Here is a 14,207-nt window from a genome sequence, read left to right as displayed (position 1 = left end):
AAATACTTTATTACAATAACCCAAACATAGCAAAAGTAATATACGCAAAGATAATTATCTTGCTATATCTATAAGGGACCACTGAAAACAGCATAATTTATTATATCCATATTAGATGGACTATTATAGGCATTAAGAAGACTTTGAAGACTAACAGTGAGAATTTGTTAAAGATAGGGGAAAAGGATTCAAAATTAAGATCACAGTAAAGTGGTTAAGAGTGTAGGCTCTGTTACCCAGACTATCTGGGTTAGAATCTTGGCTCCTGTTATTTGTTAGCTGTTGACTTTTTAGTCATTTATATAATTTCTATGCGTCTCACTTGCTTCATCTTTAAATGTGGAATAATAATAAGATGTAATAGGGCTTTGGTAAGGATCATAAGAGTTATAACATGTAAAAGTGCTTATTAGAACCATGCCTAGTTATATAGAAGCACTAAATAAGTATTTTCGTAATAATACTTTTTTCATACTATGAAAATATGCATATGAAAAGATACTGGGAAAAAAAAGAAGGTACTGGGAGGAAATAGATTTTTAGGGTAGTAAAATTATACTTTGTTTTCTATTGTTTTTGTCATGTGAATAAATTACTTTCATAATAAAAATGTATTTAATGCATTATTTTATCATTTTTTGAAACCTCGTTAAATTAAGGATTCAGAATGCTTCAATGCCTTGGTTACCTGTGAGATTTGGTGAACAACAAAGTATGCCACAGTTCTTGAAATTAAATATTTAGGGATCATTTTCTCATTCAAAATCTTGAAATGTTTGAAAAAGAAAAAAGTCTCTTATCTTTTCCTTTGGGTTGATTTTTAGTTCTGTTTCAAATGGTATTTTCAGTACTTTTTTTTTAAATGTCTAGGTAGATTTTCGTATATTTAAAAGGCTCTTCTAAATCCTTCTCCTCTTCTTTTTGTGGTCTGAATTTGAATATTATGATTTTGCTCCCTCTACTGGAAGAGGGTCAAGCATCTTAGCTGGACCCTGGGAAAAACTGATTGACTCTTGGGTCATCTATTCACTTTATATGTAGATTTCTGACTAGTTTGACTAATCACTTTGGCCAGAATATAATTGAAGTCATGAAGCCTGAAAATTATTAACTTCTTAAAATTTTATTTTTCTAAGGCCTTGTCATCATTTTAATTTTCTTTTTAAATTCATGTTTTTCTAAATAGTTCTACTGGATTTAAAAAGAATTAAAGACCCCTTTTTGATAGATTTGGAATGACTGGAAGATAATTATAAATAACTAAAGTTGTCCCTAATGCTGGCGTATAGAGTATTGTACTATCTGAGAGAAATTCTTTTCAGACCCATCATAAGCAACCTTTCATAAGTTACCTTAATTTGCACTGATAAATTCAGGAGACTTTGTTGAAATCTGCTCACCTTTTTGTTTCAGAGTTTGTTTTGCTAACTTCTTGTTCTTTTTATTATATGTTCAAAAACTGATAAAAGGCAGTTGGTTTGGAATACTTTTTTGACTTACTGAAATGAAAGTCTGTTCCCAAGTTTCCTATTTATTTGTGTTCAGAATGATATCTGGTAGTTGCTGATTGTGGGAGTGAAGAGGAGAGATGTTAGGGGGTTATTATGATGATAAAGATGATTATATATATATAAGAGGTCATATATATATATATATATATATATATATATACACACTAAATTACATAAGTCACATATCCTAAGTAATGTGAAATTCAAATGACTTAATATGTGTGATGTATGACAAATTTTGGTGGAGCATATGTTTTTTGCCTATGTAATTTTGGGCATGTTCTGGATGGTTACGGTTGTTACTACATTGCCCAAATGTTAGTAAGGAGTTCTTATATTATTATGGTGTTTCTCCAGGTTGTATGGAAATAAATTCTTTCTTTAGGTTTTTTAAAAACTCTTAATTGCAGTAAATTCATTTCAGATGAAATTAACATTGTTAAATATATATAGAAGTTAAGAGATTAAAAAATAATAAAGTGGCAGAAGTTTTGCTTTATCAAATTTAAAAAAAAAAAGAGATTTGTTGTAGCCAAAACAATATATTCTTTAGTTTGTTGTCAGAAAATTCATGGAAGGTACACTGTTTAAATTCTACGAAACTTTAGTGAAAATTTTCAATATGTAAGAATTATTTTTAAACCTCACTTTTTCTTATACCCCAACTGGGGTGGGGAGGTTGTGGATATAATAAAGTCTGTATCAGTCGTTAAAAACAGTGAATATTGCTGAGAACATTTCTTATGTAATTGACTCTAGAATTTTACCACTTAAAAAAGAGAAAAGAAAAAAAGGTGAGATGCTACACCGTGTTTCTAAATGTACTCACAAAACATAATAAAGAAAATACTAGCTTATTTTTTTCTCTAATTTTTAGAGCAAAGGAATTTTGAGTGACTAATACTATAAATTTCATCCTCTTATGACAAATACTTTCTGCTATTTTGTAACAAAATCTTTCATTTTTATCTTATTTGTGAAGTGGAAATAACATGGATCATGGTGTGATCGCTCAATGTTAGTAAATTAAATGGATAAGTTCTGTAGCCATGAAAAACATGTAGGATAGCTGAAAATAGCAATCAAAAGAATAGAATTTTGGGATGTATGTAATTATACATAATCCTTTGTTGGCTTTCGTATTTTGATGAATGTATTACTTTATTTTACTACCTTGAATTTTTATTTTGTGTTTTTCCCAGAGGTAGAGAAACTTACATTACTTATAAGCTTAAAAAGAAAAAAAAAAACTTAGAGAAACTCAGGGTTGAACAGCCTATGTAAGGCACATTTTAAAATAATTGGATTTTTTCTGATAAAAAATTTAATACATGGTTGTTATAAAATAATTGGACCATATAGAAAGCAAAGAGATGAAAAATAAGTGACTTGCAACATCACTAGCAGAAGACACCACTGTTGCCATTTTGTTGTGTGAGTTTCCAGTGAGATCTGTTGCTTGTCTCTCTCCTGTCCTCTACCTACATATTTTAAGAAACGAAATTGAGATCATATACTTTATGAGGTTGCCAAGTTGCTTTTTTAACTTCTCAATTAATACGTTGCAGGCATTTTTAATGTCATCAGATATTCTTCTGAAAATGATTTTGAACGGCTGCGTAATTTGCCATTGTAGGGTTGCTAAAAGTACCATGTAAAAGCAAGGTTATTATTGAGATCTGTAAAAATCTGAATCAAGATAATTAAAATATCTTTGGATTTTTCTTGCATTTATTGCCATAATAACTCAATTTAAAGTAGGTGCACAGTGATAGCAAAAATGATAGTAACTAACACACACACAGGGCACTTCTTCGTGCCCAGCACTGTTCTTACCACTTAACGTATATTAACACATTGATCCCTCACAACAATCCATTTATTTGGATACAGTTAATTTCCTTCAGTTCCTTTGGGAGGAAACTGAGGTACAGAGAAGTTAAGTAATATACCCCAATTTACACAGCCAGTGGCCAGGCTGGATTCAAACGAAATTTGATTCCTTTGTATGTGTTCTTAACCACGTTCACTGTACTTCAAAGTATTGTAATGCATCGTAATAGATACTCAATGGTTTCTCCCTACTCAACCCTCCCCCACAAAAAAAATCTACCTTACTGATGAGGCAAAAACTTGCTTTAGAACCTTTAAATGTAGAAGACTATACATCTCATGTTTTCAGATTATACTGGCAAATAGTTTATCCATTGCCAGAGGAAAAAAACAACCCCAAAGCAAACAAACAAACAAAAGAAAGAAAAAAAAATAAGCTGAAATAGCTATTCCTTCCAAAAGTGTTCTGACATTTTTTATGATTTTGTTTAAGATGATAACAACTAATGCCCAAAAGGTAAATCTGACAGTTTTCTTCAAATGTTTAAAGGACTTTAGAGGTCAGAATTAGTCCTACTACGCGGAAGTCACAGAAAAGCAGATTATCATGTAGTATAATAAAGAAGTTTGAAATAAAGCTCTTTCACTGAGAGTGGGGAGATGGAATGTCTCAGATGTGCCACAGAAGGAATTCCTGTCGTGGGTAGAAAATGGACTATACTGGTAGGTTCTTTTCAACTCTTAAGAATCTGTGGTTGTAGTTTTGGGGTTCACTGCAGGACATATCATTCATATTGTCTATTTAGCTCCTGAGTGGCGAATACAAATAACGAAGGAAGGTAAACAAATAGGACAAGTTCTCTGCTATCCAACAACGTCAAGGAAATATATAGATTAGTACACTTTCCAGATAGTTGAAATATATTCTATTAAGTATCCAAACCTTTAATTATATGGTTTTCTTTTCCCCCCAAAGGTTATGGTGATGATGGTAGTCTTGGTTAGGAAAAGATAAAGAAAAATCTTAGATTTTTATAGGGAGGTCTTGTAGTGTTTATTCTTACGCCTCCAGGAATTACCCTCACTTAAGTAAGAATCTGTTGGAACACATTAGATATTTGAAAATTATCTTAAGCAGAAACGTAGCTAATTTTGTAATTCGTCTTAAAAGAAGGAAAATCTATGTAAAATTAAAAGAAGCGATTTCCTATCCTTATTCATACCCATTGAACTCAGAGGATCCTAAGCTCTTTGCTATTTTCTTTTAAACAGTGGTTTTTTTCTAAGTCAAAAAAGCAACAGTATGTGAACAATTAAAAAACTTGTCACTCCACTTTTGCCCTAGACAAAAAGAAGAGGAAAAACTAAGTAATATTCAGATTGTTCCCTTGAATAATTAAAATTCTTATAAAGTACCATCTCTATTAAAATTTGTTTAAATCTTTATGCATTTTGCATGGCAGGCTTAAAAGAAGTTTCAGAATTCTTAAGTTCTCTAAGCCAAAACACAAAATAGAAATTTTGTGTAGGAATTAACCTTCTAGTTGCTTTCTTTTCTTTTTTTCTTTTTTTTTTTTTTTTAGCTAAAGTGGACTAGTTTTTGGTTTTGACATTTCTGTGAAATCTAGATTAAAATATTTTATTTGAACTGGGAAATTTGTAGAGTATTAACTAGTTCTACAATATAATCTTAATTATGAAGCGATGTACTATATTGTAGAAGAATTGAGCTCTGCACTGCCTGTCAGGAATCAGTAACAGAAACTCCAGTTGTTAACAGTAGCTTGAAGGCTGTTGACCTCTAACATGCATCCTTAAGGGTGAGAAGTGAACAGGAAGGGAATTCCAGGGGTGGGGAAGAGGCATCAGTTGGTGAGAAATTTGTGGACTAGTGCAGTCTGTGAAGAGCATGAGGTTCAAGCCAAACTTCAAAGTAGGTCTAACAAAATCTTGCTGTATTTAATTTGATTGATGCGGTGGGTTCTCAGATACCTTAGGACTACTCAAATGGTTTACTTATCATTATTCATGTCTGAAATGGAAAATAATGTATGAGGGGCTCTGAGCCATCCAACTTCTTTCCTGTTTTGATAACATGAGTATAAATTTGTTTTGGAATACTTAAATATGGGTGATCAGGTTTCTTTATTGGGTAATTGGACTGAAATGATTTTAAATTAAGGAAATATTTTAATAGGTGGTCAATATATGGAAAGAGGGAGTAGTAAGCACATAATTAGCAGGCTTGTATTGAAGTTTTCAGTTAAATAAAATCTGGTAATGCTGTGGTTAACTATGCAAATAATAACTTGCATTTATTATGCACGTGACACCTTACAAATTATAAAAGGAGAACAATCTTTAAGCAAGGTTTGTCCTACATGGATATGTTTATATACCCGAAAACAGTACAAGTTTTACATTGACCATTTCATGGAATCACAGGATTTTAGAGCTGGACAGGGTTTTGCTGTATCTTCATATATAAAAAGCAAAAACAGTATTAGAGAGTTCATGACTTGCTTGCTGTCACACTAGCTCTCAGTTCCATTTCTGGTTTAAACTAATTTAAGGGTAATCAGAAATGAGAGTGACATCACACTATGTTGTAGAATGTAATTATAACTGGGTGTCTCCAAACTGAGAAATACTTTTTCAAGTTTTTTTTTTTTTGCATGTGTGTCTTAAGGTTTTAACTATACCTTTAGTGTTAAAAATATACCCTTACTGTATTTGTTGAATGTAGGTATAAGCTGTAGACATGTGAATGACTGAATTTTATGTAATATCTGTTTTGGAAATATTGCATTTTTACTGCTTGTATTTGTTTAGTATTTACTAGATTTCTACCAGGTATAAGAGATTATGCTAGGCACTGAGGTTGCAAAAATAAGTAAGATATTGTCCTTTGCCTCTGAAGAACTCAAATTAAAAATTGTCATACTTCCCCATTGGTCCATAGTAGAATTTCAGAGCTGTTCTCTTTTCATTTCTGATTCAATTTCAATTGGAATTCGTTTCTAGCACTTTCACTTAGCCCTCCAGCTAAGTGATTTGGAATGAGTGATTTACAAACAAACATTTAATTTCCTTGAGCCATCCTATTTAGAGAAGTTGTTCCCCTAAATTTCTAGATTAGCTCTCTGTTTCATGATATTCTGGCAATCTAATTATTTGAGTCTTCATATATATATTATAATATATGTACATTAATATATAACTGTCTGAGATCCAATTGCTTTTGTAAATGGCAGAACCAAGAAAGCAGGGCCTTTTCTTTTGAGCTTCTAATCTACTTAAGTTTATTACAAGCTAAATCTATCATCTGTGTCCTTTCTGAAGCTGCTCCTATTGACCGATTCCCACCCCCCGTCACCCCCATGTGGGTTTTATTTTCCTGCTTCTTTGCATGCCTAGTGATTTTTTAATGGATGCCAGACATTGTGGATTTTTGAGTGATGTTCAGTGATGGAAAGTTTCATATTCCTGTAAATATTCTTGAGTTTTTGTTTTGGGACACGTTTAAGTTACTTGGAAATTGGTTTATCTTTATAAGATCTGTTTTTAATCTTTCTTAGGCTGGACTAGAGCAAGCTATAGGCTAGGACTAATTTTCCTCCACTGCAGACATAATTGTCATGGGAGTTCTCTATCCAGTGTCTTGTGAAATACAAGATTTTCCACAATGGCTGATGGAAAGATGAACTATTCCTGGCCCTAGTGAGATCTCAGCTAGTTCACGGTGGTTTTTTTCTGGGCCTTGGGCAGCCTCTTTACAAACTAATAGTGCCGTTTAGTACTCAACTAAAGCCTTGAGAGAGAGGACCTTCTGAAGACCTCTGGGAAGCCCTCTCCTCCAGATCTTTCTCCAGCCAACTGGCCACCCTGGCTTCCCTGGACTTCCAGCTCCGTCCCTTTCACTCAGGGAGGCTGTGTGATTTCCACCTGCGTTCCTGCTCTCCCTGGTCTAGAGCTTGGAAACCATCCTTAAAGTAAGTTGGGACAATAGTCAGTCGTAGCTCAGTTGTTTCCCTTCTCTCAGGGTTGCCTGATGTCCAGTGTCTAAAAACTAATTTTTTAAATATATTTTGACTGATTTTTCAGTTTCAAGCATGAAGGTAAATCCAGTTCCTGTTAATCCATCATGGCCTTAATTGGAAGACTTAAAACACCATTTTAATGACTGCACAATAATTTATAATGCAGAAGGACCATAATTTATTTAACCAGTTTATTCTTCTTGGATACTGTGATGACCATCTTTGTACATAGATTGTTTGTGTATCCATGGTTAGACAGATTCTTAGAAAATCAAGGTAAATGTACAAAATTTCCTTTGAAGATCTGTACAGTTATGAATAATAAAAGTACAAATAGTCCATAAATATTCAGCAGTTATACTCATGTTCAGGTTTTACATGTATTGTCATTTAATCTTCAGAACATTTCTGTTCATCCACTCTTCACAGATAAGGGCTTGAAGGATAGGATGGTTAAATAGCTCGCTTGCTCAGGCTCACGTAGCTAGTCAGTGGCAGAACAAGGACTTGATACAAGCGGCCGAACTCTGGAGCCCACACTGCCCTGTGTTGCCTTGGAGTACGGCAGTGTTGACGGTGGCCGCGAGCTAGAGCCATGGAGCCGTTACTTACTGCGGTTGGTAACAAAGTAGCCCAAATTTGGTATCTACAAACAACACAGATTTATTATCTTACAGTCCTGGAGCTCAGGAGTCTGAACTGGATCTCACAGGGCAAAAATGAAGGCGTTGCAGGGTTGCGTTCCTTTCTTGAAGCTCTAGGAGAGAATTCATTTTCCTGTTGCCTTTGCCAGTTTATGGAGGCTGCCCACATTCTGTGGCTTGTGGCCCCTTTCCATGTTCAGCAACAACGATGGCTGATTTTTCATTCTCTCACTGCTTGATGCTTCTGCCTCTTTCTTCCACTTACAAGGACCCTTGAGATTACATGGCACCATCACCGCGGACGATCTAGGATAATCTCCCCCTGTTTTAAGGTCAGCTGATTAGCACGCTGAACCCCATCTGCAGTCTGAATGCCCCGGTGCCATGTAATTCACCATGTACAGATCTGGGGATTAGGAGGTTGATATCTTTGGGGGCCTTTATTCGGCCGACTACAAGCCAGGAGGCCAGTTAGAAGATATTTAACTGAATAATAAATTAACAAAGGCCTCTTTTATGACTTTATGACCTCATGTTATAGAAAACCTGTTTGAGTATTTTAATCCTCAGCAGAAAAATAATTTCTGCTCATTTTCTTCTCTCTGCTTCTCATGCTAGGAATCACGTAGTTGTCATAGAGTGAAATGATTAGAGTCAGGTTGTTCAAAATCTATAGTTTCAGATTTCTCAATAATGTATATTTAAGTGATTTAAATAAACTCAACAATTTTTTGAAAGAAACAAAATTTTCATTCATTCAACATTTGTTTAGTAAACCCCTGCCCTATAGGCATTGTGCTGGATACTTTTTCTATGTCATCACATTTTTATCCTCACAACAGTCTTATGATGGTAATGGTGGCACTTTAATTTATAAATGAAGAAACTGGACTCAAGGTATCATAGCTTAGAAGTCACACAGCTAAGAATTCAACACAAATTTGAGGAAAAGTAGGTATTGAGAAAAGATAAAGAAGTCATGGTTTTGTAATATGTAATCCAGTATTTTTGCTTAATTGTTTTTAATAATCATTTATGTAATATTAACTAAACTAATTTTACATAATTTCAAGTTAAATCCATAATCATCTTAGATATTGGAGTATTGCAGGAATCACTACTATTTTTTTATTAGACATTCTGATTTTCAAACTTTATTACTATATTTTTTGTAAAAATGCTGTTGTTGACGCTGTTCCTTTTTATCATGTGATTTCAGCACTTTTTCCCCCCTTCTGCCCCCCCACCCCCCAGTTCAAGCTGTTGTTTCTCAGTCTAGTTGTGTAGGACACAGCTCCGTGAGCCCTGCACTCCCCCGCGCTGAGGCAGTTGGTCAGTCGGTCAGCCGCTCACAGCAGCTCTCGCCGGCTGCTGGCCACTCACGCTGGCCACCGGCTGCTCAGAGTGGCACCCAGTAGCCCACGGCCGCCCAGCTCCAGGGAGAGCTGTTGTTCACAGTCTTAGCTGTAGAGGGCGCAGCTCACTGGCCCATGTGGGAATCGAACTGGCGACCTCAGTGTTTGGAGCACGGTGCTCCAACCACCTGAGCCCCCAGGACAGCCCTCAGCACTTTCTTAATATTACTCATGTGGCTGTATCGTTTACTGAATTGAGCCGCTTACTGAATTGAGCCGTAATGACTGGAAAGTTGGATTCATGAACTTTTGTAATCAGACAAATGAGCTATTTGTGAAGGAGAGGAGTTAGATAGTTTTCATCTTTGTTCTTGGCATCAGTCATTTGTTTCTCAGTTCCTGTGTTGGACAATAAATCTTTGGAAGTGGGCTTTCAAATGTAGGTTTCATGGATAAAGTGGGAAAAGCACTGAATTTGGAGTCAAGAGAACTGGGTTCATGCCTTGACTTTGCCTTCTACGGTCGTAGCAGTCTTAGACAAGCTGCTTTCTCTGCAGGTTTCTCCTGTGTAATATGTGTGTGTAGACTTGTATGTGTATATTTCAGGCATTTTGAATTAATAAATGTGGTAATGAACAATGAATTTGCAAGTGCTTTATAAACTGTAAGGTCATCTTGTTTAATAAGGATTTCTTGCTTTAAGAATTTTTTTAATTTTTAGAACTTAGAAGGGGCTTTAATCATCAATTTTTAAAAATTTTACAGTTGTAGAGGCCCAGATATAAAGTCTACATAGCTTTTTAGTGGCATAGTCTAAAGGAAATTCTCTGATTCTATTTTTTTTTATTGTTCTTTTTCTTCAATAACTGTTTAACTCATTTTTATGCAGGCTTGCCTTAACATTTGTGCGTCCCAGGGAAGGAGTACAAATGGAAGCTCTCATACTGTATGTCAAAATATTTAAGTGTTGTAAATAAAGCCAGTAAACTCTTAAATGCGTTCTGTCCTCCGTGACAAACAGAAGCACTGGTTTGAATTTAGAATTCTTGGACTCTCTGGAGTTCCCCATCCAGAGCATAGCAGAAGAGGCCGTTCCACATTCCATTTCCACCCCTGGTCCCATCCTGCACCTCTCACCCCATCTCTTTGGCCGAAGTATGTACACTGGCAATATGTATTCTTTGCCAAACAAGGAATTCCTTGAGAGAACAAACCTAGGGAGCAGACCAGGCAGGCATGCTCTGCAAGTGGGTGTGAGACTGTTTTAGGTGGATTCTTGCACACCTAGAGCATATTGTAGAAGGGGAGAGATAGTACATCCTTTTAGCCCTGAGGAAGGGTGTGGCAGATGATCCAGACCTTCTCAATTGTGCAACCCCAGGAAGGGACCCCTGGTGCATGATCTAAAGGAAGTTGTTCTCTTCATGAGCAGTGGCACAGATTTGTGAAGTTACTTGATGAGAGCAGGTGAATTAGTGAGGGATGTGGGTAGCCTGTCTGACCAGGAGAATGGTTTTCACTCTGTAGAAATCATTATCATTATCTATACATTAGGCTCTGTATCTGTCAATTCAAATAGTGTTGATTTAGGAAACACTTTAGAGTTTATGGATGACTGTATAGTTTTAAAATTTTCTTAAAAACAAAGCTGTTTATGTTCTTGGAATTCCAGACTTTAAAGTCAAATTGTCTTGTGAGTTGTTAGTATGGCAGTGATCTGGACAAGCTATTTTCTCTCAGTTTTTTCAATGAAAAATATTCAGTATCCAGAAAAGTAAATAAAATGAAGTAAATAAATGAAAGAATAGTAAATAAATGTTTCTTCACTTCAATAGTTGTTAACATTTTGCTATATTTGCTTTTTTAAATACATAAACACATATGTTTGTTGTTTTTTGGCTGTATGATTTGAAAGTAAATTGTAGTCATCAGGAGAATTTACCTCTAAATACTTCATCATACATCTAAGAATAAGGAGATTCTTCTATACAATCAATATCACACCCAAGATAATTAATAATTCCACATGTCACCTAAAATCTAATTTATATAGTAGTTCCCCTTTATCCACAATTTCACTTTCTACAGTTTCAAGTTACCTGTAGTCCAAAAATATTGAATAGAAAACACTAGAAATAAATAATTCATAATTTTAAATTGCACGCCATTCTAAATAGTGTGATAAAATCTCTCATAGTCCCACACGGTCCCACCTGGGACATGATTCATCCCTTTGCCCAGCGAACCCACTCTGTATGCACTACCCCGCCCTTAGCCACTCAGTAGCTGGCTCGGTTATCAGCCTGACGGTTGGTGGTATCACTTAAGTAAGTCACCCTTACTTTACTTAATAATGGCTCCAAAGCTCAGGAGGAGTGATGCTGGCAATTTGGGCATGCCAAAGAGAAGCCGTAAAGTGCTTTCCGTAAGTAAAAAGGATATGTATATATGGGAAAAAACATAGTATATATGAGGTTTGGTACTGTCTATAGTTTTAGGCAACCACGGGGGTCTTGGAACACATCCCCCACGGTTAAGGGGGGAACTACTATACTCAAGTGTCAAGCTACTTAATTTTTTATCATTTCACTGAAAATATCATCCCAGTGAAATGTTTTTACCGCTCTTGTTTTGATCATGACTTGAATTAAAAATGTACCCAGTCTTACTGTTTTGTCTTTTTTTTTTAAAGAGTTTTTATTGGGGAAAGTGTATACTTTCACTTTTTTCCAAGTCAAGTTGTTGTTCCAAGTCAAGTTCACTTTTTTTCAGTCTTAGTTGTGGAGGGCACAGCTCAGCTCCAGGTCCAGTTGCCGTTGCTATTTTCAGGGGGCAGAGCCCACCATGCCCTGCGGGACTCGAGGAATTGAACTGGCAACCACGTAGTTGAGAGCCCACTGGCCCATGTGGGAATCGAACCGGCAGCCTTGGGAGTCAGGAGCATGGAGCTCTAACCGCTTGAGCCACTGGGCCAGCCCCCTGTTTTGTCTTTTTTAAAAAAATTAGTAATTAAGCCTGGCTTACAAATTTTTGCATATTTTCTCATTGTCAGGATGTCCTTTGAGGAGCAATGGTCTGTGAATAGCTCTGAGTTCTTCTCTGACATTCTTGAAATCTGTTACCTTACCTTTGTTTTACCACGCTTCCTAACTTTATTTTTTTCTTCAGGAAAAACGTTGACTAAGACTGGGTAAATTAAAGGGATTTGTATAATTTGAGGAAGAAAAGTGCGTTGCTAAAGATCTTAGGTTTTTGTTTTTATTTTTTTAATCTTGAGGGGAGAGAAGAATGAGAGAGATTATAAATATTTGCAAACTTTTTAGTGATATATTAAGGGGAAATGAGATGGCAGTACTTGTGGGGAGAAACCACCTAGACTTAATGTAGAGAAGGGGTACATTTCATTTTCAGCACTGGATATCTTAAGTGCATATCAGCATTATTGTGATGTTTGTTAACGATATGGTTATTGAAGTGGGTTTCTCTAATGTGTATGAGAGCTTTAATTTCTCAATTTAAGTCTTATTTTAGAACTGTAATTTTTGGCTGAGTGTGGAGATAAATTGTAAAAATTTTTTAGTAACAATAATTATTAATATCACATAATTATTCATATATACATAAGTAATTCATATATACTTAAGCAAAATTGGAATGATTATATGAAACTTAGTTATAGGAATTAGCAGACCAATATTTTTTTCTTTAAAACACCACAAAATCAGTTTCACACCTGAAAAATAACTAATTCCTTCACAATCAAATATCCAAAGTTAAAATTTCCCCAGTAGTTTAATAAATGTATTTTATTGTTCAGGTCAATATCAAGAGAAGGACCGTATATTACATTTAGATGATATGTATTTTAATGTCCCTCCTTTTTTCTTATTTCTTTTTTTAATTTTGGCATTACATTTAGTCATGTCTCTTTTAATCTATGGTTTTTATTTTGTTTCTTATAATTTCTTGGCTGAAGAAACTGAGTCATTTGTCTGTAGTTTCCCACATTCTGGATGTTGCTGATTACATCCCCATGGTATCCTCTAACGTGTTCCTTTCTATGTTTCCTGTAAGTCATATAATTAATTTTTATTTTTAAAAATATAGAACTTTTGGGGGCCGCCAGATGGCTCAGCTGGTTAGAGCACGAGCCCTCAACAGCAAGGTTGCTGGTTCAATTCCCGCAAGGGATGGTGGGCTGCGCCCCTGCAACTACAGGTTGAAAATGGCAACTGGACTTGGTGCTGAGTTGCGCCCTCCACAACTAGATTGAAGGACAATGACATGGAGCTGATGGGCCCTGGAGAGACACACTGTTCCCCAATATTCTCCCAATAAAATAAAATAAAAAAGATATTTAAAAAATAAAAATATGCAACTTTTATGAATATCTACTGTTTTCCGGAACTGCTCTGTGGATGATTAAAATGAAGGCAATAACTTTCATAGCATTACCTTTATAATGTAAAATTGAAGATATATGACACTGAAAAAAAAGGAATGTCTTGATTAGCTACAGTACAAATCTGGGTGCTACACAGGTCCCAGGATGAAAATAAGCCTTTTATTGTAAACATGGTAGTTCACAGATGTGAAGAAAGCAAAGTAAAATCATTGTTTCACTTCCATCAGAAACTCTGAAAACAATCTAACGGTAAAACTCAGAAGACTTTGACAGATTATATAATACCCTCTTGGATCAATTTCTCCCCCTCTTTTCTCTTTAAAAAGCAAGTCTTTATTGGTAGAAAAAAATGTTATATGCAATAAATAAAAACCAAAAGAAGTCACCATACTGATGTTTGACACATTACTAAAATTAAC

At 35.2% G+C, this 14,207-nt stretch overlaps 1 protein-coding gene across 8 annotated transcripts in view; it reads left to right on the top strand.

Moving 5' to 3' along the window:
• Positions 1 to 14,207, top strand: part of CHD9 (chromodomain helicase DNA binding protein 9) — a 177,749-nt gene that overhangs the window by 61,483 nt on the left and 102,059 nt on the right. The window lies entirely within an intron of this gene.

Source organism: Rhinolophus sinicus, linkage group LG11, assembly GCF_036562045.2.
Source record: "Rhinolophus sinicus isolate RSC01 linkage group LG11, ASM3656204v1, whole genome shotgun sequence".
NCBI classification, from domain to species: domain Eukaryota; kingdom Metazoa; phylum Chordata; class Mammalia; order Chiroptera; family Rhinolophidae; genus Rhinolophus; species Rhinolophus sinicus.
The sequence above is the reverse complement of the archived record's forward strand: the minus strand, read 5'-3'. Positions and strand labels throughout refer to the sequence as shown.